General features: G+C 41.1%; 1 protein-coding gene across 12 annotated transcripts in view; it reads right to left on the bottom strand.

Moving 5' to 3' along the window:
- Nucleotides 1-26,268, bottom strand: part of COBL (cordon-bleu WH2 repeat protein) — a 307,667-nt gene that overhangs the window by 259,815 nt on the left and 21,584 nt on the right. The window contains exon 1 of one of the 12 annotated variants that reach the window (XM_081286266.1): nt 13,741-13,878. The exons of the other annotated variants lie outside the window; for them this stretch is intronic. The gene's annotated coding sequence lies outside the window, so the exon portion shown is untranslated. Of the gene's footprint in view, nt 1-13,740; nt 13,879-26,268 lie in introns of those variants that run through there. 12 annotated transcript variants of the gene reach the window in all.

Raw genomic sequence — 26,268 nt, 5'->3', positions numbered from 1 at the left:
AATTTTTTTTAGTAAAAATTTTAAAAGCCTCAAAACAATGACAATAGACACAAAAATGTTGCCTAGCAATTCAGTTAAATTTTTAAGGAGAAAGTTATTCTGTTTATCTCCAAAGCTATCAATGTCTCTCAAAAATTCAATTCAGTGAAATTTTGCTACCTTTGTCTCCTGGAAAAATACTTACATTTTACAAGTTGATATGGGAATACCCCAGTGGCCTAAGACTTGTAAGATATACTAGAATAAACTGGGTTGATTAAGACTCATTCTGAGTATGTCCTTTTTTTAGAAAGTAAACAGTATTTACTTATCCAAGTCTGCTTTTATACTTATCCAATACATTTAAATGAGGGATCTTTTAAACTAATTTGTATTTTCTCATCTCTCTGGGCTGTTCTGTTTCATGTCCAGATTCATGATGTTCAAAGTCAGGATCTTTGTGAAACATGGAGAAAAGAGAGCTAATAAGAAGGAGGCCTGGTCCAGAAGCCATCCAAAGGGAGACATGAGGACATGCAACTCAAAATGGAATTTTGAAAAGGAAGGGAAGGAGTGAAACCCAGCACAGACAACAAACACAGAAAATCTGCTCAACCATAACCATGAGGCATTCCTGGAAATACCTTCTCATTATCGTTTCCCCAAGTCATATGCCTGGAAAGATGAAAGTGAATCCATTTTTATACAATGAATCACACTTTCAATGAGGGCACAGACAGGAATCCGGAAATGATTTCTTAAATCCTTCAACAATAGATCATCTGAATTATATAAAACAATACAAGTTCATTCACTCCCTTTAGTTATATTTTTCTCAATATAATAAACTTCATAACATCACTTCTCCAAGCAAGGCACACCCACATTTCTGTCTCCTCCTTTGTTCCTATTTAACATCTTCCTTTCTTTTTACTTATGCTTCTCAGTAAAAGTTTTATTTTTGCACTTTGACCATCCTGCAATTCTTTCATTTATCAGAATAACAGGGGATTTCCAGAAAGTGCTGCCAGGAGCCACTAGACCTAGATCATGAGAAGAGTTAATGCTAGTCATATTCTAATAACAGATTATATTATACATTCTTGATTTTAAATGATCAACATCTTAAGCAACGATCACCAGCTCAGTGTCACCTGAATGGTAGAGATCCAAGGCACAACTGCAAATTAGGATATGTAAAATATATTGAAGACACAAAGAAATGAATATGCCATGTCAGGCATCTTGTTTTCCTATATACTACACAGCTGTTTATTCCAGAAGCACAAAGAAAAAATATACCCAACTCTATTAGCTTGCAATATTCCAGGGGTGAAGGTGGAATGTTACCTACCTTGCACTACCCCCACAGGAAACTGCTGATGATAGAGGATTCTGGACACTTTTTCAGGAAGGTGCCAGTTACAAAAGGCACACCCACATCAACCAATTATGAATGATTATTCTCAAGTGATCCACATGAAGTGATTCTCTACTACTGGCTTAAAACAGTTAAGATTCATTTAGAATATATTTTTAAACTAGTTATCAAGTTTTAAATCTAACTGTAACAAGCTCCTCAGAGGTAAGGATCATGTCTCCAAATTATACTGAATTTTCAGTACTTCATAAAGTGCTGCATGGTATGGACAACACCAAATGTACCTTCCTCACTGCATACTCGCATCACAGACAGTAACAGGCATGGATGGAGTAGTTAATCCATGTTTGACATACTGAGGCTCTGCCAAACCTTTTCAAGATGACTGCACTATTTTAAATTCCAATAAACAATGTATGAGAGTTCTATCTGCTCCATATCCTTACTGACCTTTGCTATTGTCTTTTTTATTAAAGTCATTTTAGTGGATTTGCAGAGGTAACTCGTTTGATTTTGTTGTTGTTGTTGTTGTTTAAGTTGTCAATGGACCTTTATTTCATTTATTTATATGCAGTGCTGAGAACCGAAGCCAGGGCCTCACATGTGCTAGGCAAGCGCTCTACCGCTGAGCCACAACCCCAGCTCACTTGGTTTTTATGTGCATTTCCTTAATCATCGTTAATGATACTCAGCAATTTTCATATGCTTACTGACAATTTGGATGGTTTTGGGGTAAATAGCTGCAGAAGTTCTTCGAGTGTTTTCCAATGGGGTTATTTTTTACAATAAAGAGTTCTTTATATATTCCAGATACACGTTCTCATCACAAAAAAATCATGTGCAAATATGATCTTGGGCTTTCCCAGCCCAAGATCTCAAAGATTTATTTCTGTTTTCTTCTAAGAGTTTCAAAATTTTATCTCTTAGATTATGGTCTGTGGTTCATTTATAGCTAATTTTTCTGTATAGTGTCAATAGCGAACACAATTTTGTTCCTTTGCATGTGAATATACAGTTGTCTCAGCACCATCTGTTGCAAAGACTATTCTTGCCCAATAAATATAAGAGTTTATTTTTGGACTCTCAATTATGTTTCATTGTCTCTGTCTATCTCTATGTCTATATATACTCTCTTGATTATTGTAGCTCTGTTTTGAAATCAGGAAGTCTAAAACTTTGCTCTTTTCAAGATTGTTTTGGCTATTCACAGTCTCTTGCATTTCCATGTGCCTTTTAGTATCACAACACTGAGTTCTGTGGAAGACTTCATTGTAGTTGTTTAAAAGAAAATTCTGAATTGTGTTATCAACTTGGTATTCATACTTAGGTTCATTTGTTTCTGTTTAACATCACCTTTATGATTTCCTTTTTTCAGTTTTAATACTATCTTGTTTCCTAAATATGTAAAAAAAAATATGTGGGGTTCAAAATCAAAACTATGTAAAAAGGTACGTTTAAAGAAGTCTCCCTGCTATTTCATGTTAGATATTCCCCCACAGACCCCTATCATTTTTTTGTTCGCTTTTTTGGTTTTTTTGGTTGTTTTGTTTTTGCTAAGGAAAGCAATTGTGTTTTTATTCCTATTTTTCCTTATTCCTTACCCCCACCAAAAGAAAACACACCAAAGACAATTTCCATGTGCTCTTTTCATATGACAACAATTAACAGAAATCACTCTAATCATGATTTTTTTCTTTTCATTTGTTTGACTGATGTGAAGTAACTTTAAAAGGTAAAATCAGACTGTGTGAACAATTTTTTGGTACAAAAGGATAGGATAAGAGGCATATGACCTTTGGTGATTAAACTGTAGTCCTGCCATTACAGAATTAGATGTTATCTGCATTTAATCAAGTACTAATGCAAACCATACACGAAAATACATTATCACTTAAAACAAATAGACAAAACAAAAAGTATCTCTAGCATCTAATCAGGAACTTGAACCAAATAAAGCCAAAACAAATTGACCAAGCTTCACACAAAATCCCAGTAATACCCTCATACAATACTGTATCCATCTTGTTTCACCCTCTATTCCCCTTTCTTCCATCTTGTTTGAGGTAACCACGTAATTCCTTCAATGATAATACTCTTCTAGATCTGATGCTGAAACTACTGAGTGCCTAGAATTTTCTAGAAAGTGGCCTGCTGTGGTCTTTTGAGTCCCTCATTAAAGAGGAACTGATCTCTATAACCCTTGGCCTTTCCAGAAGTTTGCAGCTGCCATCTGACCTTGTGGAAGGGACTCCACCAGGCGAAAGCACCAATCTTTGGGATGCTGAGCTCAATTTGTTTTTGAGTCCTCACATGCTTGCTAAGACCTCAGAACAGTGCTTGACAAATGTGGTTGATTTATTGGTGTCTTACTCCTTAGGTAATGTATAAAAGTCGTAACTGAATTTTAAAATGCCTTAAAATGTACTTCAATTTCTATGTATCCCCCACTTAATTAAAAAGAATTTCATCAAGCTGTTAGCCAAATATATATTTCTTTAAACTACTAATAAGAAATTAAATCACAGGATTCTTGTGAAGTCTGAATTAATTTGAATATTTTATTCTATTTCTGACCCTGCTATTTAGAACATGTCAGATTCCTTTTCCTAAAAATAAATATTTAATGAATAATGTAATTAAAAGAGGGATTATCCTTGTTACCTCATACGGCTGTTGTGAGAATAAAATGAGAAAATATCTGTTGGAAAGCCTGGGGTACTGTGGGGTGCATGATAACACTTAATCATTCTGTGTGGACTTTTCCACATCATTTTCTGAGAGAGAGTCAAAAAGTCACATTGAAGTCTTTCTTACGTATGTCTCTGTTATAAGATTATTAATGGGGACAGGGGTTGTGGCTCAGTGGTAGAGCCTCCCATGTTCAAGTCCCTGGTTTGATCCTCAACACCATATATAAATAAACAAATAAAATAAAGATTATTAATGGGTAGCCTGAAGAGTCACATGAAATAGCAGCATCTACAGATCAACTATTCATAGGTAGGCTAGTTGCTTCATTCTCATGCATGTCCATTCACATGATGAAGAACGTCTTCATCTCTGAGAAGCATAGAGTTACATAAAAGTTTGGCCAGACGGGCTCAGCCATGATAAAGAACAAATAAGAAGACTAAGCATATTCTAGGAATGACCAGTGGCTTTTTTGGTCATTTTAGAGAAAATCCACTTGTTTAGATCCATTTCCTACTGACAAGGACAAGGTCTTATGGTATAGAAATGTGGGAATCACAATGAATCATGGCTGCTGTGAGCCAGGCACTTGATATATGTCATCTCGTGACACTCTGACCACATATCAAGGTGGGAAGAACTATCCCTATACAGCCTCCAGAGGTTGCCTTGCCTGGCCACAGACACTCAGCTGATGTGCCATGACTCCAGCCCAGTCTCTGTTTTGTCTCTGAATCTCTGCAGAGAGGGAGAGGCTCACCTTGGAGTGCGGCCACAATGTGATCAATGGCCTGGATCCCACGGCCAACATGTGCTGCCATCTCCCCTCCAAGGGGCTGGTGGCTATTTTTACTTCAAGCTCTAACACACCCAGGGTTAGAAAGCCATATGAATCATGCTCTGAAAAGCTAGGAGGCTTAGCAGAGACTCCAGGATTTCAGTCATGGCAGCTTTGTACTGAGTTCCCAACACAAAGGCAGGAGTGTTCCCAGGCAGCAAGCCCAAGACCCTTCCTTTAAATTGACTCTGTGTCATATCACCCTAGGTATTTTATCTGACAAGAACAAATTAGCATTCTCCCTCTATATATACTTGAGGAGCAAACTAAATGAAGGACTGAAGGAAAGGCACAAAAGGACCGGCCATGAAATTCCTTGCAGGAGCCCCCTCCAGCCATTCTATTCCCAGGATCTTTTGAAAGCTAACTCCCAATGCCACAAGCAAGCCATTGTGTGTCAGAAAAGGCCACTGTTGGGGCCTTTCAGCACACACAATAACTTGTAGGCTGGGTCCAATTTTAGAACTTGATGGAGAGCAATGACTGCATCAACATGGATCTGCAATTTTTTTTTTAGAAGCCAGAATCCCCCAAGAAAAGCTATGCAGAACCTGGGAACTGGCAGGACTGTTGCTGGGGGAGCACTATGCACTTTTAGTCACCCAGATGATCCTCCTGTGTGCACTCTCCGCAGCATGCAGATGGAGTTATACATGGTCTTTACACAAGGATCCTCCAAGAGGCAGGGCCAGTTCCACCCTCACTGTTGACTAGTGAGGAATGGAAGCCAGTCCAGAAGCTATGTGACTTGATGAAAATCTCCAACTGGTTAAGTGATGACAGGTGCTCTAATAAGAAGCTTTGTTACCTCACTATATTGTTAAACTCAAAAATATTTCCTTTCCAACAGTCTGCTTCCTTGAGTTATTGCTTTATGTAAGTAAATAACACTTTTTCTAGACATGGGAATTAACCTACAGTGCAGAGTTAAGGTTTTCTTGACTAATTTTACTTGTTATTATATTGTATGTGATACAGATACAGAGGAACTGAGAAATTCCAGAAGAGCAGAAACTAAACAAGTCCACTAGAAGCTTAGCATCTCATGACGCATGCCTTCCAGATCTCTACAGTAGCAAGACAGACTCCAAGCTTCACAGTGGTCACAGTATAGAGGAGAAGCACCCCAAATTTAACCCTCAAAAGTCCCAAGGTTAAAATACCAACAACCTGGAGGAGACACTGCACAGGCCCTGGCAGTAACGGTATGGTGAGAAGAAAAGTCATTCACCTGAAACATAATGCACTTATTTGCTAATTTTAAAATGACTTTCCCTGGAAATAAGAGGGGTCTTTTTGAAATAGACTTTTTATAACTAGAAGCAATATTTTGTTGCTTAACTAACAAACATAATTACAATTTATTATCCTAAACAAATTGTGAGCATGTTATTATTTGAAAGAGTACAATTCTTCCCTTCAAAGTTAAATCCATACAGTATATTTAAACATCTAAAACAAATTATGAAATGGCTTTAATGTATCTTATTTATAGAACAACCAAATATCTAAAATTGGAATTGAAAATGAAAAGGGAGAAAGACTACAGGATGTTTATTCACTCACTTAGAAGACATTTACTAATTCTCTTCTGTGGTCCAATTTCTGGAATAGACTTTGAGTATCCACAGATGAAGGACCCTGGGTCCCTCCCTGGGCAACTTCCCTGCTTGTAGGAAATACAGATAAACAAATGTGCTATGGAAAGGCTCAGGCTAAATGCTCTCAGAGCTCAAGATAAGGACATGGATTCTTTATACCTCAGGAAGAGAGTATTGGCCTCAACACACTCCCAGTTGAGATAAGGGTTGAAGAAACAACATAGACAGTCATGTGCATCACATGCAGGGAAGAATATGTTCTAAGAAAAGACGGGGAAGGTCAAGAGCACATGATCACCTTGGATTACAGGGATGTTGTGGCTGGGTACTGGCAATGTGCATCTGGGCCTGTGAGGAGGGATGTAGGGATGAGGAAACCCACAGAAGACTCTATACAGAGTAATGATGTCATTCATTAGCATTTATCCATGACTTCTCCGAAGGCACGAAAGGGTGGCAAAAAGCATACCTTGCCTTTCCTTTATGAGGGCATCTCATAAAGTGGAAAAACTTCAAACCCACTTCCATACTACAGCTCACCTCCATTCTCCCCCAAACCCAGAGACTGCAGCAGCAGTAGCTATCTTCCCACTCCTCACACCTACCAAGCTCAGCCATACCTCAAGACACTTTTGCCTGCTGCCCCACACCCTAGCAGCGTGGCTGACTCCTCTCTTCACTGTGCCCCGTGTACAAAGACAACCCCCCAAACAGCAGTTGTTGTAACTCTCTTGTAATCCAATTATTTCCTGAAACCATATTTCATATTTATTTGAATATTTACTATATCCCCCACTAGAACATATCACATCAGGGTTAAGGGTGACCATGCCTGTCATATTTATGGCTATATACCCAGGTGTACAATGTTGGTGAGTAGCAAGCAGGTGCACAATGACTGCCTATTCTGTGAATTAACAAAGGCGAGACTATGGTTGAAAAGTTACTACGAAAGTCCACAACACCAATGGCAACTTTGTCTGAACTAAGCACACGTCTGCGTGACAAAATATCAAGTGGAAGAGTTGATGTCCAAATAAAGAAAGAAAACCCGGGTGACTTATGCACCTCCTCACTTGCCACAGATTGTGGTAGGGCCCCATTCGTCAAGCCCAAAAGCACATTGGGAAAACGGAGGTGGAATAAGAAGTCCAGTCTGAAACTGGGGTTGTAGTTCAGTGATAAAGCACTTGCCTGATGTGTGTGGGGCCCTGGGTTCTATCCTCAGCATCATACAAAGATAAATAAATAAAATTAAGGCATTTGTGTCCATCTGCAAAAAAATAATGTGTGTGTGTGTGTGTGTGTGTGTGTGTGTGCGCGCGTGTGTACTCCAGTCTTAGCTGAGTTTAGGTTCCTGGGTGGCACCATTTGGAGATATGTTGGAAGGGTAAATCCTAAGCTGCATAGAAGACAGGTGAGGAGACAGAGCTAGAGGTGACAGTGGGAAATGTCAAAGTCCTGGGAACAATGACTCTACTGGTCCTGCTTAATTTCAGACTACACTGGCCATATCACATGCTGCTTCACCTCAAGTCCTTCTACTGAAAGGAATGCCTTGCCCAGGGCTCATGGCAGGAAGTGCTGTCTAACAGCAAGCCCTTCCCTCTTGGGAGGTCACATCCCCTGGGAGGAATGCAAGGCATGAGAAGAGATGCTGGGTAAGGAGCAAGCCTGGGGAATCCCAATAACTCTAGTGTGAGAAGAAGAAAAACCTTCAAAGCCGTCGGAGAGGGCAACAACAACTTCAAAATGACAAGTGAGGCCTTGACCAAGGAGGCCAGAGGGGAAACTCTGAAGGAAGAAACAGTCATCAGAATAAACAGCAAGTAGAATAAAGGTTGTATTGACAGTGTCACGGTGGTGGCACTCAGGAGTTAGTGTGACAATGACTGCAAACAACTTTGCGAGCAAGGGCCAGGCATGAGGACATTTGTAGAAGGCAGGACTGGAGAAACTGTGCCAAGTCAAGCCAAGCACTGTGCCCAGGCATCAACAAGGCATGAGGCAATGTCTTATCTTAATCACACCGAAGCTTGGAGAAAAAAGCAAGGTCACTGAAGTGATAGACATATATTTGGACAAGCAACCAGGGTAGCATCTATTCAGTAGCTTTGAGGGGGCAAGTACTGGGACCTGAGGATGGCAAAGGTGACCCTCTTTCTTGGGATTCATTATCCCACAGAGCAGGGCTGAAGTGGGTGCCAGAAGCCCCAAAGGAAGATCACTAGAGCACAGAGGTACCACCAACTCTTCAGAGGAGCCTGATGCTTCTGGCAGGAGGGTAAGAGACTTGGGTTGCATCTGGAAAGAGGAGTTATAGTTCCACCCAATGGGATGAGCAAAGCGAGACCAAGTCAGTCAGGCTAAGAAAGTCATTTCTTATCTTTTTTCCATGTCCCCAGTCCTCTGGCAGCCACCTGCTCACTTGTTTCAGCTTCTCATTGATTTTTCAAGGTTAGTCTGGCATCTGTATTCCCATTCTAGTATAAGGAAGCTGAACACAAGGTCAGCAGAAAAACCTCAGCACTGTGTCAGGAAGCGATGAGGTCTCAATAGCTATGTTCTTAGTAATAGCAGAGTGATAGCATATGGAATCATAGAATTACCACCAATTCTCCAGAGGACAACCCTGGGAGATGTTCCTGACTGTGAACGTCATCTGTCATCTACACTCCACTGGGACTCAGGATAAAATGCCTACTCCAGCCCAGAGTTGCTGTGAGCATGCACCACACAGCTACTGAAGTGTGAGGTACAGTCCACAAACCCACACTCTAACATGCTCCCAGGGTTGCTGCTCTTAAGTAATGCTATGACAGAAAGAGGGGACAAATGAATGGTTTTAACAAGGGCATAGAAAGTCAGAAGGATATAATTCAAAATGTGTTTTTGGCAGCAAGTAGAGAGATCAATGACAAAGTATGAGGCTCTAAGCAAGGAAATCAGAAAAGGCTTTCAGGAGCACAGGAAAGAGCTGGCAAGGGCCTGACCTAAGAACCAAGGCTGCACAAATGGGTACAGAGTGGACTACAATGGTGAGTGCAATATAACCTCTAAGAATCTGCAGAGTGGATGCTAGGGCATATGATGTCCTATACCAAGACAGGGAGAGGAAGGCAGAGGGGGTAGTTTAGAGAATGTGAGAGCTCAATGGAACATGGCAAATGTAATTCCTTCCTCTCCCAGCATGATGTGGCCCCTGACAATCATTCCCTAATCCTACTGTTCTGCATGTGTGTCACAGTCACCAATTCACTTCACCTTGTGGGCAGCATGATAAGGAGGCAGAACTAATCTTTGAGGTTTCTCCAAGTTCAGGCTTGGAATCTTTACAGCTCTAGGCCCTGCTGCTGCTACAGAATCCATACCCCACAGTGCAGTCCAGCCTTCCCAGGAGAATGGCCCATGCCAGCCACACCAAATAGGATCTCAAATTAGTCATGGTATTGAGACTTCATAGACTATTTGGAGGTTGAAAGATTAAGGGAGTCAATGACAGAGATAAGCTGGGGATGGGGCCAGAAATATTCATAATGGTAACTCTTAACTTCTTCTTCGTGGACAAAATAAAACAAATTTGGTAGGTGACCAGCAGATGGAAGGCCCTTAGTTTTAAACTGCAGAACCCCACATCAGTGCTTTTAGTTGAAATTTCAATTCCTGTAAAGATGAAGAGCTCCCAGGTTGGCTGTAGGGTTCACTGGTTCAGCACTGCCCAGCCTAACTGCAAGTTCAAGGGCTGACAGGCAGGGCCTGGGAGATAGAACTAGCCAGACCGGTCCTGTTGGATTGTGTTGCTGAGGGTGACACAATCCTAATGTCACTGAACACCTTTTTGGCAACTATCAAACATTTCATAATGATTCCTATACAAAAGTAGTTGACATAAGGAGTATTATCCCCATTTCAGAGGAAGCAAGGCAGACAGTTACTGTCAATGGAATGCTAACTATGAATTTGGTGCTAAGGTAGGCACCTAAACAATAGTGTCTCGCTTCATTTTCATGACAGTCTATAGGGGCGGTGCTATTTTCCTGTTATTGCAAAAATGAAACTGAGACTTAGATTAAGGAACTGTTAAAAGAAAACATAATCAGAAAGGGATGGAGCCAAGACTCCAACAGGTCTGCTCAGCTCAGTCACCATAACATGCTAATTTAAAATATAATTTTTAAAAAGCAATAACATTTGATGCAAAAAAAAATCCAATGCTTTAATATATATTAAATTGGTGACATCAAAACACTCCAGGTGGGGTGGAAGCAAATGAGTACAGGATGAAACAAAACATTGTAAAGATTCACAAAGGGTTGCTTTTACATACACATGCATGAAACTAAATTTCATATCTATATGAAACATTCCATAAATAAACTATGGGAATCAGAAAAGCCTTTAGTTCCATAAATAAATTGTAGGAATCAAATCCTACCTTCCTTCCAGTCCCAGAATGTCTAGGAGACTGCTTGGGCCTCAGCAGATCAATCATGGTCTTATTTCTAGAGTGATGTTCTCCTAAGGGGGCATGTGACAGCAGCCCAAGGTCTGACAACCCACAGCAGCACTTCTAATACCCCAACCAATAAAATTCACCAAGTAGAAACTCAGGGTATTTTCCACGTTCTCAGTCCTCTAACAGCTTGCTCACCTGTTTCAGCTTCCCATTGTTTTTTTCGAGGTTAGTATGGCATTTTTATCCCCATCCCGATATAAGGACACTGAACCCAAGGTTAGGTTTGAGCAAATTTGCAGACACAGGGAAGAACCAGAGGAACTGGATTCCAGAGAACCCTATAATGGGGCTGGTCCCCCAGTTGCTGACCCCAGTATACCAGCTACGCCCAACAGGCAAACTACCAAGAGGATTAGAGCAGAAAGCCCACCACGAAGTGGCTGGATGCTGGCAGATCTCACCTTTGCTGTAGCAAGGTCACAGGTAGAGATGAAGCAGGTTATTTGGAGTCCTGGAACAGAACTTGTCAGTCTGAAGATCCAAAATGTGGATGGACAGAAAAGCATGAAGGGAGAGACCACACAAGGACCAGATCTACCTGTGGATTCTGACTACCTGAGAGTGCCCTGGTATGTACTGGATGCCTAACCTGCCCAGGAAGGAAGGGTGGGGAGTGAGGGCCAGACAGCCTCCTCCTGCCAGGGAGGCTGCTGTTTGTTCCTTCTGTAACCCTCCCTCCTCCCTGCTGTGATGAACTCAAAGTCCACACAAATTAACTGTCCATGTGGATAGGCAGATTTTTTTTTTTTTTTTTTTTACCATATAAGAAAATGTACATCCAGTATCAAATCCTAAGGAAAAAGCCATCAGATGATTTCCATCACATGAAATTTATTTGTGAACTTATAATAAGAAATTAGGAGGAGATATGATTCATTGTCTCAGGGTTCCCTAACTTTTTTCTTTCTACATAAAATCCCCTCCACAGTAATGTATAACCTCACAAGCTTTCTTGAACTAATATAATTCATTAGACAGAAAGACAATTTTTGAAACTTCAAGTAACTAATGAGAGATCTTGTTAAAGTATTTTAATTTGGTGAGTACAATGTTACAGGTAGACAAATTACAAAATAATAAATATTTCATTTTCTGTATGGAAATCAAATGTATAGTGAAATATAGAAATTGAACCATATAATTGATCAAAGCTACACATATAAACTGATTTTTTTACCCTGATTTTGCTTTAAAGATCAATTGACGCTAATTTTAAGTGAGAACAAGAAATCGCTTTTCAGGCAGCTGCATGCAAACTTTTCTGCACAAATAACACAGAGTGTGTGAGTATAGTCCCCACAAATGGAAAGCACAATAAATTCCAGGCAGATGGGTGGCACCAGCGTGTTAACTACATCTTACTTGGTTTTGAGCTGTATGTACACCTGGACCAAAGAAGGCAACACTTTTATTTAGATAATTCAACTTAGTAGCTTTGGGAAGGGTGTAGGAAAGCAAATTTGCAAAATGACACCCATATTTAGTATATCCCCTATTCATTTACATTTCAACATCCATGTCCCTAGGCTTCTTAATTTCAACCTGTGGTTTGTTATGGAGCTAAACTGAATAACAAATAATTGCAAATAAAAACTTCATCAGCTTGTTCACATCAAGATTTCCAGAAGGGTTTTGTAATGAACCCCAAAAGGGTCAAAGGTAACCTCTCAATTTGTTTGTTTGGGAATTGATCCCAGGGGAGATTAACCACTGAGCCACATCCCCAGCGCTTTCCTTTTATTTTGAGACTGGGTCTCACTAGGTTCCTTAGGGCCTTGCTAAATTGTTGAGGTAATTACAGGCATGAGCCACCTGGCCCAGCTAGGCTCTCATTTTGTAAAATACCCCTCTCTCCACTATCCTCCCCATGAGGTGGAACAATACACGGGTCAGTGTTAGGAGGAAAATAATCCAACAAAAATTCCAATAAAAATAATTACTCTACTTGCTTAAATTTGGTTTTACAGTAACTAAAAATTTGAAACCATTGCTATTTTTCTTTTTTTTTCTTCTTGGTTTGGTAGTGCCCAGTGGATACACAGGGCTTCGTAGATATGCCAGGCAAGCACTCTACCACTGAGCAATACCCCCAGCTTTGTTTCTACTTTTTAAAATAATGTCAACCCTGGTACACTTTCCAAGCTCCCTGTATAAGCCACTATCTGAAGTATTTTCAGCTAATCAGGTAAATATTCTAGCCTGAGAGGGCCAGGCCCTGGGGCACACAACAACAGCAGGGAGACAAAACAACAGCATGAGTCCAATCAAATGACAACAGCCACCCTGCTGCTAGGGAGTGTCCCTTCTTCTGAAAGAAAGCAAGCCCTTCTGAATGAAGGCAAGCCATGAGAGAGGTCAAGCAACTCTCCAGTCTACCACAGCTTGTGGTAAAGAGGGAGATATCACAGGACTTAACATCACACAGGTCCAGTGGTGTTTGACCTTTCACCTATGGAACACCATACAAAAAACAAGGATGACACACTGATGACAAAAACAACATTCTCATTTCTGAAAAGCCACCTCAAAATTTATAAACCTATATACTCTTTGTAAGTTTTTAACATACATTCTAGCTTCCTAACATACATTACTAAGATAATGACATGGAGATACCACTACCTAAAATTCCCCATTTATCAAAGCAGAAACCCAAATCTACAATGGCATTCCTGAGAATTGTAATAAGAATTGTAATAAGTCATTAGGTAATAAGGACCTGGGGCTAACTTACCTTCCAACATTGGCTTCTGCTTTCAGACTGAAAACTACCCCTGGATTGTCAGCTCCTGCCTGTCTCAGTGGCTAGGCAGCTACATCTGCTGCATATTTATAGTGGCTAGATCTAGCTGGCATTTAAAATTAAGATACTAAAAATGAATGACAAATTTCACCAGAGAGACACACTAATTTTACTTATTTGAAAGTAGTTAACTTGCCAAAATAGTTTGATAATCAAATACAATTCCCAAAATACCTAAATGCTTCAATGATCTTGGAATTCCAACTCCTCATAAAACTTATTTTAGATATTTATTTTTAAGTGTATCACTGACCCACCTAGTTCACGTACTGCGCTCATTTCTCTGGTGAAGCTAATTCCATCTGGAATCTCTGCCTGCACTTCTGTCACCTATAGGTATGACCTTCCTCAGCCACTTGCTCTTGGCGCTCTTCCTTTACCTGTAACCCTCCCATTTATATGCCTCACTGTAGCCCAACTACCCACCTTCTTCACAGCAATTCCTTGTGTGTCCCTGCAGCCAGGCACTTCTCTCCCTGTGAAGGATCTCCATTTGCCTGCTGTCCCTGCTGTGGTTTTCCTCCCAGCTCTTTCTGCCCCTTCAACACATTAGGCCTTCAAACTCACGCAGTCTTATTTCAATATCACTCCCAAAGACACTGCACACTACCCTCTCTGTGTCCCAGGAGAAGAATACACTCATTGTCCCTTCTTCTCCCCAGGTCAAAGTCAGCACAGGCCTGATGACAGCACCCTTGCAAGAACCTCCTATATGTCCCTTCCTGTCCATGGCCACTGCTACAACTCTCACTGAGTGGCTCTTTATCTCTTCACCCCACTGTGACAACAAGCTCCTAACTCTATCCCAGTTCTTAATCTTTTACTTTCAAATTAATGAACCAAGCCAAAACTATTACTTATCTATGATAGAAGGACAGAAATACATCATGGGGTGGATGTCTGGATCTGGGAGCAGAAGACAATTTTTACATCTATGTGGCAACTTTACTCAGGAAAGTGCAGACTATAAAGATCAGTTGAAATACTGCCACTAAGAAACCTTTGAGCACAGGTTCAACACAATCTTTCATATTCACACAGTAAATTTCATAAAGAAAATGTCTTTCAGTAGGAATTCCATGTTCTGTGGTGCTCTGCCTCAGACAACACTAGCTCCAGAAGACATAAGTCTAAGTCTTAATTTGTCTATTAACCAGTTGTGTTTTAAAATAAAAGACACAAGAACTGTATTTTCAAGGAATGCTGAGACACTAGTAGTAAAAAAAAAAAAAAAAAAAAAAAAAAACCTCTTCTCTCATACTAATTATTTGAAGGTTTGCATTTTGGCGGGCGGGTGGAGGGGTGTCTGAAATGGGAAACACCAATGTTAACAAATGAAAATGAAAATGATCTGCCTGAACCCCAGCTTCCTGGGCTGGCTTCCCCAGGAATAGGGAATGGCTGGGAGAGGGATGAAGGCAGGGCTGAGGAGGAGGGAAAGGATCCAGGGCAAATGGAGAGGAGACACGCACAATAGCTAAATGTTTACACTACTCCAGACACTGGAGAGGCCAGGTCAGGTCCAAAGGAAAGGATGAGAAAGGCTGGCTGCAGAAAGAGGCCCCACCTCCACCACCCCCACCCCCACCCCACCCCCTGCAGAGTAAGCTCTAATATGCAAGAACAAGGCAAAATTTTTATGTAAATTTTGAAGCACAAATCCCCTGGAACCTCCTATTTTGTTTCACTTCCTATCAGTAGTGCTGAGTGAAATTGAAGAGGACCTCTGGTGTCTAGGATCAGAATTCCTTTTATGTGATTAGGATTTTGTTTTTTACTTTTGGGGGAAGGGCTGGTTCTGGATCCACAGGGCAAATGCATGGATCCACAAGGCTAAGTGCTGTTCCAGTGTTCCGGTCCTTACATCCCCATGCCCATGGCTTCACCTCTTTGCAGAGCAGATTTGCAGAGAGGGAAGGATTGGGGGCAAGACTCTACCAGAGCAAAAAGCTGTCTGAGAGGATGGAGAGGAAAAGATCCTTTTTTTGGAGGAAACATCCTAATAAAAACAGAGCAGAAGGCCTGGGAGCTGCTATGGCACAGACCCAGGTGTCCTCACCTACAGATGTCCATCAGAGTCAACTGGGAAACTTCCCAAAATACCAATGCCCTGGGCTCCAGGCAGCATGGAGAGCTGCGGGATTCCTAGAGGTGCTCCACACAACCAGTCCCCAGAAACTGACCCCAGTATCAGTGAGGCCCACTCTGGGAACTCCTTGGCATCCTCCTGGCCAAACCCTGATGCAACAAAGGTAAGAACACAGAACCATCCACAAGGCATGCAGAAGGCTGCCTCACCTTGGAAAAAACAAAATAAGCGTTTCCACTTCTGATGAGGATGTTTCTGAAGCCTCACTAAATGCTGCAACCCTCTCTCCTTGTTCCCTTCTTCCTCTAACCTGCTCACCTAGAGTTTCAGACTTTGTTTTAATAAAGAGGTACTTTAGCATTTTTTAGATTAATCTTCCATGACAATGGGCCCTATTCTTTTCCCTATGAAATCCACCCTGGATTCTCCAAATAAAAGCCACTGTGCTAAACGCAGGAAAAGAGCTGGTTGAAGAAGCAAATATCAAGCAGCATCCTGAAGCTCAAAATGCAAACTTAGGCTCTGAGGCCACAGAACTCCTTTTGATTACAATAAAACAGGAATTTGAAGGATCCATTTTAATCAGCCATTTTAATCACAGATTGAGAAAGATGACTCACACTTGTCCTCGGAAGATTTGGAACCTGTGATTAAATGTTCCTTGACTCCATTAAGCATCATTTTCACAGACAGCAGCAAGAGCTGTGCCCATGTTACCTGCTGTCAATTTCTGGGAGCCCCTTGCCCTGAGGCTTCTGGGAAAGAAGAGTATGACCCAAAGTACTGGGAAAGGAATCACTCCTTTCCCAAAGTACTGGGAAAGGATGGAAGGGTCCGCTTTGCCCCTCAGAGTATGTTCACTTGGGGCTTTCTTGCATTGAGGGCTTTTCCTCCCCATCTAGCCAGCACTAGTCCTTCTTGTTTAGTCATTCAACCCTTCCACAGGCTTTAAGAATGCCTGTGGAAGGCCAGGGACTACACAGGGTAGAGGGATGAACTCAGAGGACCCATAGCCACCTCCTGCAGTGAACATGGGCCAGGGGTGAGGAGACTGGCTGCGAGCTGAGGCCAAGTGAGATGTAAATGGAACAGAAGATACCCCAGGAAATGAGGGAAAACTCTGGTGCACTGGAGGGACAGGAGAGTCAACCTTTATGTACACTTGGGCCAGATGGGGAAGGGCTGTCAGCTCCACCATGAGCCTGGCCTTTAGCTCACAGGGGAGAGGAGTCATTTGAGACATGCAGGTAAAAGAGAAAAACTTGGTAAAATAAGAGTTATGAAATACAGCTAGGGTTCAGCACCAAAGTCAAGGAAACCCTGGAAACACTGACATGCCAAGATGGGAGGGCCTGTGGCAGGCAGTGCAACAGGCCCTCCTGGTCAAGGCCCTGACATCAGTCTCTGCACAGGCAACAGCCAGGAGATTGGACCACAGGCCAAGCGGCTTCATACAGCCAGGATAGGATGCCTATTGCCAAGGTCAAGGACAATGCTTCATCTGACACCACAATGACCACACCAGCTCTGAGGTTCAAGTCTACATCACATTGAGCCAAAGAAGTACTAGTTCTGCTCCTACTTTGCTGTGGGACAGTCTCATAGTCAAGAACTGCCTCCTAACACTTCCCCCACTGTTTGAAGAATGCAGTCCCATTGAGTCAGCAGCAGCTGGGCCTTGACTCCAAGCTCTGTTTTTTTCAGTGTCAGCAGACAGGCCAGCAGTGACCCACAAAGGACCATATGCTCAGTCAGCAGATCCACGGTTCCAAGGCCACCTTTACCATGACTTCCCTGGAGAATAACACAAGTAAAATTTCCATAAGAAAGGTTTATTAAACGTTAGGCCCTGGGAATGCTAATGAAAGAGGCACATAAGCTGGTAACTCTTGCCTACAATGATTTGCCTTTGACCTGAAATTTTTTGAACACTTTCATAACTTAAAACCTCACAAAATACACAAGTGAGTTGTACGTTATGTGAAGCAGATCTCAATAAAACATTTTTTTTTCTTATTGGGGAAATACAGTATTTATTTTAATATAGGTTTCTATCAAAAATTCTCATGTCTCAAAGTCAATTTCTAAAAGTTCTGGGACTTTTACAGATTAGTGCAATCTTCATTGTTTCAGTGGGAAAATGAACCTTTTTTTAAATCTCAATAATTCTTTAAATTGTGGTATAAAGGTGTATTAAGAATTGGAAGGTAATAATAATAATAATAATAATAAGTGAACCTTTCTTTAAAAGGTACTTTTCCCTTTCTTGATTTTCTTCTCTTTAAGAAGTATGGTTGAAAGAAGCCGAGGAGAGGCTGAAATGGCTAAGAGGCTAATTACATACAAAGAACTAAACAAATAAGTAAATCTACTGAAGGACTAGGAGCCAGGTCTCCTGATGCCAATGAAGGAAGTTATAAACAGAGATTTGCATGTGTGCAGATGCATAGATGGGACTATGAGGAGGGTGAGAGAGAATGACACAGCACGTGTACATGCAGAGACTGAGAGATAAGAACACTCAATGAAGACAGCAGATGGGGAGAGAGATCATCTCACTTGTAGCCTAGACCCTCAAAATGCTTTCTAAACTCCCAGCAATATTCCAAAGCTGCCTCTGAGGAACAGGAAGTGAGGGACAGTGTATCTGTGGATATCACAGGGCAGATCCATTTCACATTGTTTACTGATCTTCTCTGTCCTGGCATGAGATGCCACAGGAACACATCAAGTCAACAGCTGGTCCCTGGAGACTTCTCAAGTACAATCATAACTCTGCACTAAAAACACAGTGGCCGACCTGGAGTGCCAGCACCACAAATACTAGAACATAAATACCCATATCAAGTGATGAGTATATTTAGAAGCTCCACATTCACAGAGACTCCCACACACATGCACAGCAAGCAGGGTAAATCTGATCTGGAGATTAGCTGAATTGAGAAGCAGGGAGGGAGGGTGTGCACAGAAAAGAACACAGGGCCTGGTGGACAGCAGCCCATGTAGGGTCACTCAGATTGCTTCTTCCACCCTCTCCAGAGACAACGGTGCTATATTTAGATGGGTCTGAGACTCCAGCTTCCAAAACCAGTGAATTGTAGATCACCACTTCCATGCCATTCTTCCAAAAGTAAGAATAACAGACAACAAAAACTATACCAAATGAAAATGACCGCTGTAATTTCAACAACAGGAAAACAATCTCTCAACATGCAATTTCTGTTTTTCTAGATGATTTCAATTTGGAGATAATTGGCAGTTACAGAGCCAGCAGAAATACTGAACCTGTGGAGCACGCACACTTCCTAGGCTGCAGGTTGTGACTAATGGCAGTGCCCACGCAGCATGCGGCAGGCAGCAGAGAAATACTTTCCTCCAAGACACTTGTGGTCCTGTAGGGAAAAATACAGCTACTGTCATTCTCAAATTACCACCAGCCCCGCCCTATGTTCCAGCCCAGCACCAAGAGGTGAATGATCTATGCTTAGCTTTTTAAAACCCAATGATTCAGGGAGAAGACACACCACAAACTTATGCAAACGGCATTGTACACACCTTAACTTTGTTGAGAAGTTTTGGCATCTTTAAAATTATCTAAAAAATCCTGATGATTCTAATAAAGGATATAGCCTAGAAAACACATAGAAGAATATAATTAAGAGCCATGTTACAACTATTAAAGAGAAAATGGGGGACATTTACAGGTATACTTTCAAAGTACATTATGCTTTCTTTAATAATTTTATTTCCTCTGTGTTTCAAATAAATCATGTGAACTTTCAACTATATTTACTAGCACCTCAATCATTTCATCATCTGATCTTTGGCACATATGTTATTTTTAAAATAACTTTTCTTTCAGCAGTTTTAGGCTCACATGAAATTGAGAGGAAGGCACAAAGATTTCCTATATTCTCTCAGCTTCCCCCAGTGTCATCACCCCCACATCAGTCATGTATTTGTTTCAACAAACGCAGTTACATATCATCATCACCCCAAAGATCACACTGTATATTAGAGTTCACTCCTAGTGAACATTATGTGGATTTGAACAAATGTATGACATGAATCTACCACTATAAGTATCATACAGGATAGTTTCACTGCCCCAAAAATCCTTTGTGCTTTGCCAATCCATCCATCCATCTCTCTCTCTCTCTCTCTCTCTCTCTCTCTCTCTCTCTCTCTCTTTCTCTCTCTCTCTCTCATCTCTGGCATCTGCTTTACTGTCTCCATAGTCTTCCCTCTTCCAGAATGTCATATAGTTGAAATGATGCAGCCTTTTGAGATTGGCTTATTTGGCTTAGTGATATGCATTTAAGGTTCCTTCATATACTTTCATGGCTTGATTCCAAACAACATTCATTGTCTGGATGTATTAAGCACATGCGTTTTCAAAGAAGAAAAACAATTCAAATAAAATAAACTTACTCCTCTCTGTCTCTCCCATTCAGTGCAACTATGAAACCTGGCAGAATTCAGGGAAGACTATGAGAAGTACAGTGACGGGCTCCTGTAATACCAATGGCTAGGGAGGCCGAGGCAGGATTCCAAGTTCACAGCCATCCTCATCAACTTAGCAAGATCATCAGCAACTTAACAAGACTTTGTCTCAAAATAAAATATAAAAAGGACTGGGGATGAGCACTGTTGGATTCAATCCCCAGTATTAAAGAAAGTTAAAATAAAAATAAATAAGAGAGAAACAGAGAGAAGAACAGTGAAATCAGTTTTGAAAAAGAAAAATGTTGGGGAAATCACAGTGCAGAGTTTAAAAACTTCCTATACAGTTACAATATTCAAGACAGTATGATATTGGTAAAGGAATGTTTACATATCAAGTAAACAATATAATCAAGAGATAGATCCACAGAAATATGGCCAAGTTTTTTTTTTTTGATAAAGATGCAAAGGTAAGTAAATAGACAAATGAGAGCCTTCTCCATAAATGGTGTTGGAACAAGTGAAGACCCCATGCCAACAAGTAGGAAGAAGAAGAAGAGTGACCCAAACCTCATATCTTATATAAAAATTAACTCAAAAATGAACATGCATGTAAATGAAAAGTAAAAGTAATGAACCTGTAGTAGAAAATCTAAGAGAAAGATTTCTCATGGCCTGATGTTAGGCAAGAGCTCTTGGAAGGGGCACTTAATGCATGTCTAAAGCAAGATATCCATAAGAAACTGAACTTCGTGGCAGTTGGGAACTTCTACTATCAGGCATGGTGCTGCGATTGGGAGGCTGAAGCATAAGGAATGCAAGTTCAAGGCCAGTCTCAGCAACTTAGCAAGACTCTGGCTCAAAAGTTTAAAAAAAAAATTAAAAAGGGCTGAGGATGTATGTAGCTCCATGGTAGAATTTCCTGGGTTCAATCCCCTTTAGTGCAGAACAAAACCAAACAACAACAACAAAAACCCACTTCCACTCTTCTGAAGACATTGCCAAATAATGAAAACACAAGCTATATAGACAAGAAAAGATAAATTTACAAATCAGATATATGACTTAGGAGTTGTACCACATTATATAAAGAAACTTCAAAACACAACATAAGAAAACAATCCAACCGAAAAGATACATGGATGGCAAATAAACAAAAATTCTTAACATTATTAGCTATCAGGTAAATGCAAGTTAAAACCATGATGGGATACTATCCTGTACTTATAAAATGGCTAATTTTTTTTTTAAACTTTAATATTACCAAATATTGGTGAGGATAAAAAGTAAATGGAACTGGAGTGTTGCTCATGGGATCGTAAACAAACTTGGAGGATCCACAGAATGGAAGGTTATTCAGCAATGAAAATGGAACAAACTGTTCACACGTGCAAGGAGCTGAGTCTAAAAGAGGGTATGCTAAGTTAATGAAATTAGGCTCAGGTATTACTTACCTGGCAGTCTCAGAAAGTTACAGAGACAGAGAACAGATCAGCAGTTGCCAGGAAGACTATTTAGAAGAGAACATCATGCAGTCCTGTGGTACAGCTGAAGTGAAGGAACTCTATTGTACCCTGATTGAGCTGGTGGCTACATGGATCTACACAAGTGTGAAATCCACAGAACTACACACAAAATAAGTCAATGGGATTCTATGTTACTTTAAAAATAGTAATAATCCAAATAGAAAGTAAGAACTGGATTTAAGTACCTGTCTTCAAGATGGATGTCCATGGAAAGCTGTCCTCCCCCACTTTATTATATGCAGTGATATATATCCCTTGTAATGGTGTGGGTTGGTATTGGTTCCAGAACCTACCCTGGGTATCCTAATCTTCAATTGCTCAATCCCTTATGTAAAATGGCAATGGTATAGGATTCACATATAACCGATACATACTCTTCTGTGCACTTTAAATTATCTCCACATAATTTATAATACTAAATTCAATGCACATGTTACTGTAGTAGCTGTTACCCTTTATTGTTTAAGGAATAATGCCAAGAAATAAACTCTGTATTTTAAAATATTTTTGATCTGTGGTTGGTTGAATTTGCAGATGCAGAACCTGCAAAATATTGAGGGCCCACAATATTTGTTTTTTCAACCTGCCCTTAATAACAATATAAAACAGTCAAAAGTTATTGTTACCCTTGTAATAACAATGGCATACAGACACAGCCTGAATAAGAAACCGGGCAGAGAACTGTAGATAATATGAACCACATCTCCTCCAAGTGTGCCCACCTCATCTGGGATTCAGAATTTGGTGACTAATAAATGTCAACCAACTGGTTTATACCAGTGTTTTGTTTTGTTTTTTCCCCTAACTTCTCATTCTATTCAAGTAAAAAAGGAGTCTATCATTTGATTATTTTGCAAAATATTTGATCTCCTTTCCCAACAGATGCCTTCAGGAAAATCAATAACCACTCACAATCCCCTCCTTATCTGGCCTCCTAAACTCTTGGCCAACTAGTCTCTGCCATCTCCTGACTGACTCAATGAGGTCACAGGCATCCCCTCCCACTGACACTTGATCTCAGTTCTCATTAGAGCCACAGTCCCTGCAGCATCTGGGCAGGCTCCTTCAGCCCCGCTTCCCTCATCTCAATTTTTGCTGCTGGAGCATTCTGGGCTATCTCTCAGGGAGTTGGTGCACCTTAGAATTCACTGGGTGCCCTATGTCCTCACTTCACACACTTTCCCCTGGACACCTTCTCACTCTCACAACTGCAATACCCAACAGCAGCAGATTATAATAGCAAAATAGCCAGTTAGGTTTTATAGATCATCTCTTGGTTCCATGACACTATGCTATGGAACTCAGTGTTTGCATTCCCCTAAAAAACCTGTTGAAACTTAATGCCCAAGGTGATGGTATGAGGAGGTGAGGCCTCTGGGACATGCTTAGGTCATGAGTATGGAGTCTAATAAATGGAATTAGTGCTACTATAAGATCAGATAGACAACAGAGAGCTTGTGCATTCATATTCATATTCATTTTCTTTCTTTCTCTTTCCCTCACTTCCTCCCTCCCCCACCTCTTTTTCTCTCTCTCTCTCTCTTTCCTCTTTCCTCCATGTGAAGAAATGAAGATGACAGCTATCTGCAAGCCAGGAAGAGAGCTCTTGGAACCAACCATACCATACTAGCACCTTAATCTTGAACTTTACAGCCTCCGTATTGTGGGAAAAAAAAAATGTTTAAGCTGCTCAGTCTGTGGGGTTGTTGTTATAGCAATCCAAACTAAGATAGTGGGTTAAATAGCAAATAAAAATACAGGAAGCCTAGTTCAATCGGAAATTTGGACAGAATTATGGTAGTATTTTTTTCCATCTTAAGTTCTTATTTAACTGGGCTTCTTGTATGTTATCTGGCAACCCTAGACTCTGGGTAAATTCTTAGTCCACCCATGATATGATACCCTTAGGAAAACAAGGTAAGGAGAACATCAGATGAAAATGAAAGAGGTAGTCAGAGTGAAGGAGCAGTTCCTACAGTGGCATTAGCAGGCCCTGAATGGAAGTTAGCGCCTCCTGTACCTTGATGATTTCTAAGGCCCCTGAAGCCTGGTCCCCTGCAGTGCAAGAAGCCCCTCATCAGAGCATACCAGGGTGGTTGCCCTCATCAGCCCTTTGTTATACTCTCACCCAATATGGAAGCTATTCTTTTGTTCCTTATTCCAAACTGCAGGTTGGCTATAGATTCCAGATCCCACTTTTGAGAAGCACTCAAAGGCCCCGGGAGTCAGCTCCTCTGGCCTGAGGTTGGCTCCCACCATTTTGGTTGCAGGACTCTGAAAGAATCTCTGAATCTTCCTCAGTCACACCATGAAATGAGCCAATAAGTCTTGTCCTATCGTCTTCACACTTTAACTGGACAACTGTGCCTTCATGCCTGGAAAGGCAATTTGTAAAAGGCTCTTCAAACAGTAATTGTTCTTATGATCTTCATGACTAACCAAGTCCTACCATCTAGAACCCCAAACTCACCTTTTCTTCCCTCATTCTGCTCCTACCACTGATCACCACTCCTCTCCATTCCACCACTGACAGATGTCTTTAATGCCCTTATCTTCCTGTTCTGAGCCCACAGCTCCTTCCTATGGCAGCTCAGAACCTTCTCCTTTTGCATCTGGGCAATTACCATGGCCTAACCCACCTGTCTCCCTGCACCATATATCCCCCGCTTCACACAGCTGCCAGGGCTAGTTTTTTTAAGACAAGAGCCAATGATCTTTCATGGATCCTCCACTGTCTATGGCTAGGGCTCCTGGTGGGCAGCACATCAGTGTGAATGTCCATGCGAGATCTTGTCCAGCTGTTCTCTCTGCTTGACTTCCAACACTGTATAGATAAGTCTCCTTTCTCAAATACCTCTGTGCCTGGTTCCTTCTATCCTTCCATGCATTTCCTACCCAGAGCTCCTATACCCATCCAACTCAAGGACAAGCAGCCCTGGCTCTTGCCTTTGGGATGCGCAGCAGATGCCCTCTGCCCACAGTGACGTGGTTCCATGCCCACACTCTTTGTCACAAACTCCACATGCAGTTGGTCTGCTTAGTGTCTGTGAATTCCAAAGGAACATTTCCAGTAAGCCACAGAATTAATGTGAGCAGCAGTGACCAGAACAAACAAAAAGAAGTAATTACCTTTTAGTGCCAGAAAAAAAATGATGCCCTCCTTTGAGAAACCAGAACGTGTCCTACTTTCAATAATGGGAACCATGGAAATTGTTGTTTCCCTTTTGCCCAGCTTGTCAGACACACAAAGACAAAACTGATGCTCAACCACGGCACACAGCTTTGCTTTCATGGTTAATATCTCTCCTCACTCTGTCTTTTTTTGGCTTGGTATTGTGTTTCTATTTTTATTAAACTTCTTGCATACAGGCCCCATACCAAGGCCTTGGCAAAACAGATGGGATACAGAGAAAAATGGCAGCATGAATAAGGGACAACAGATGGAGATATGAAGGTGCTGGAAAGAGAAATTCTCCACTTGAGCAGCAACAACCTTAGGGTAGTCATATTTCCTTCTGAAATGGAGAGGGAACAATGGTTCAAGGTGGATCCTTGCACTGTGCAAACACAATCAAAGGCATATGCCAATCATAGGGACAACAGAACAGGCAAGTGGCAATGTCAACTGTACATATCATGTCCTATTAGCTACCAAGGGACAGTAAGTGCTACTAGCATAACTAATTTCTCTTTTAAATCTGATTGTCCCAGGCATGATGGAGCATGCCTATAATCCCAACAGTTCTGGAGGCTGAGGGAGGAGGATTGCAAATTGAGGCCTTGTCTCAAAATAAAAAAAATAAAAAGAGTTGGGGATGCGGCTCAGTAGTAGAACATTGCTGGGTTCAGTCCCCAGTTATACACACACACATATACACAGAAAGAAATCTGATTGTTAATTATTGAAAAACAGGGTTCAGAAAGGTCCATCAAATTAGAAGGACAGGCCAGATGTTCACTAGGCTCCTTCCCAGCAGGGATCATGTGAAATCCAAAATTTCATAGCTCAGGTAACCAGGATGGGAAATATTTGTTGTAGTTATTAAATGATTTGTGCTAAGTCTACCTTTAAGTCTTATTCAACCCAGAAATTAGTTTAACCACCTACCCTTAAGTAAATTCAGATACAAAGATCAAGGAATATGAATGATATGCTTCACCTTTCTAAAGCTCAAATGTGAGTCTTGTCACCATGCTACCTGAACTATTCTGGGGCTCCCTACTGCCTGTACAACTTTCCCAGTGCCATCCTTCACAACCTCAGCCTTCTCCCTTCTTTGTAAGCTTTGGGAAGACTAAATTACTAAAATAATGACACTCACAACCCATGCACTAAATGATACTCCCCAGAGACATCTGGGATAACTCCCTGCCTGCTGTCAAGCAAGCGCCTCTCTCTGC

Source organism: Spermophilus citellus (genome assembly GCF_964194105.1).
Source record: "Spermophilus citellus genome assembly, chromosome: 3".
NCBI lineage: Eukaryota > Metazoa > Chordata > Mammalia > Rodentia > Sciuridae > Spermophilus > Spermophilus citellus.
This window is presented reverse-complemented; position numbering and strand designations above follow the sequence as displayed.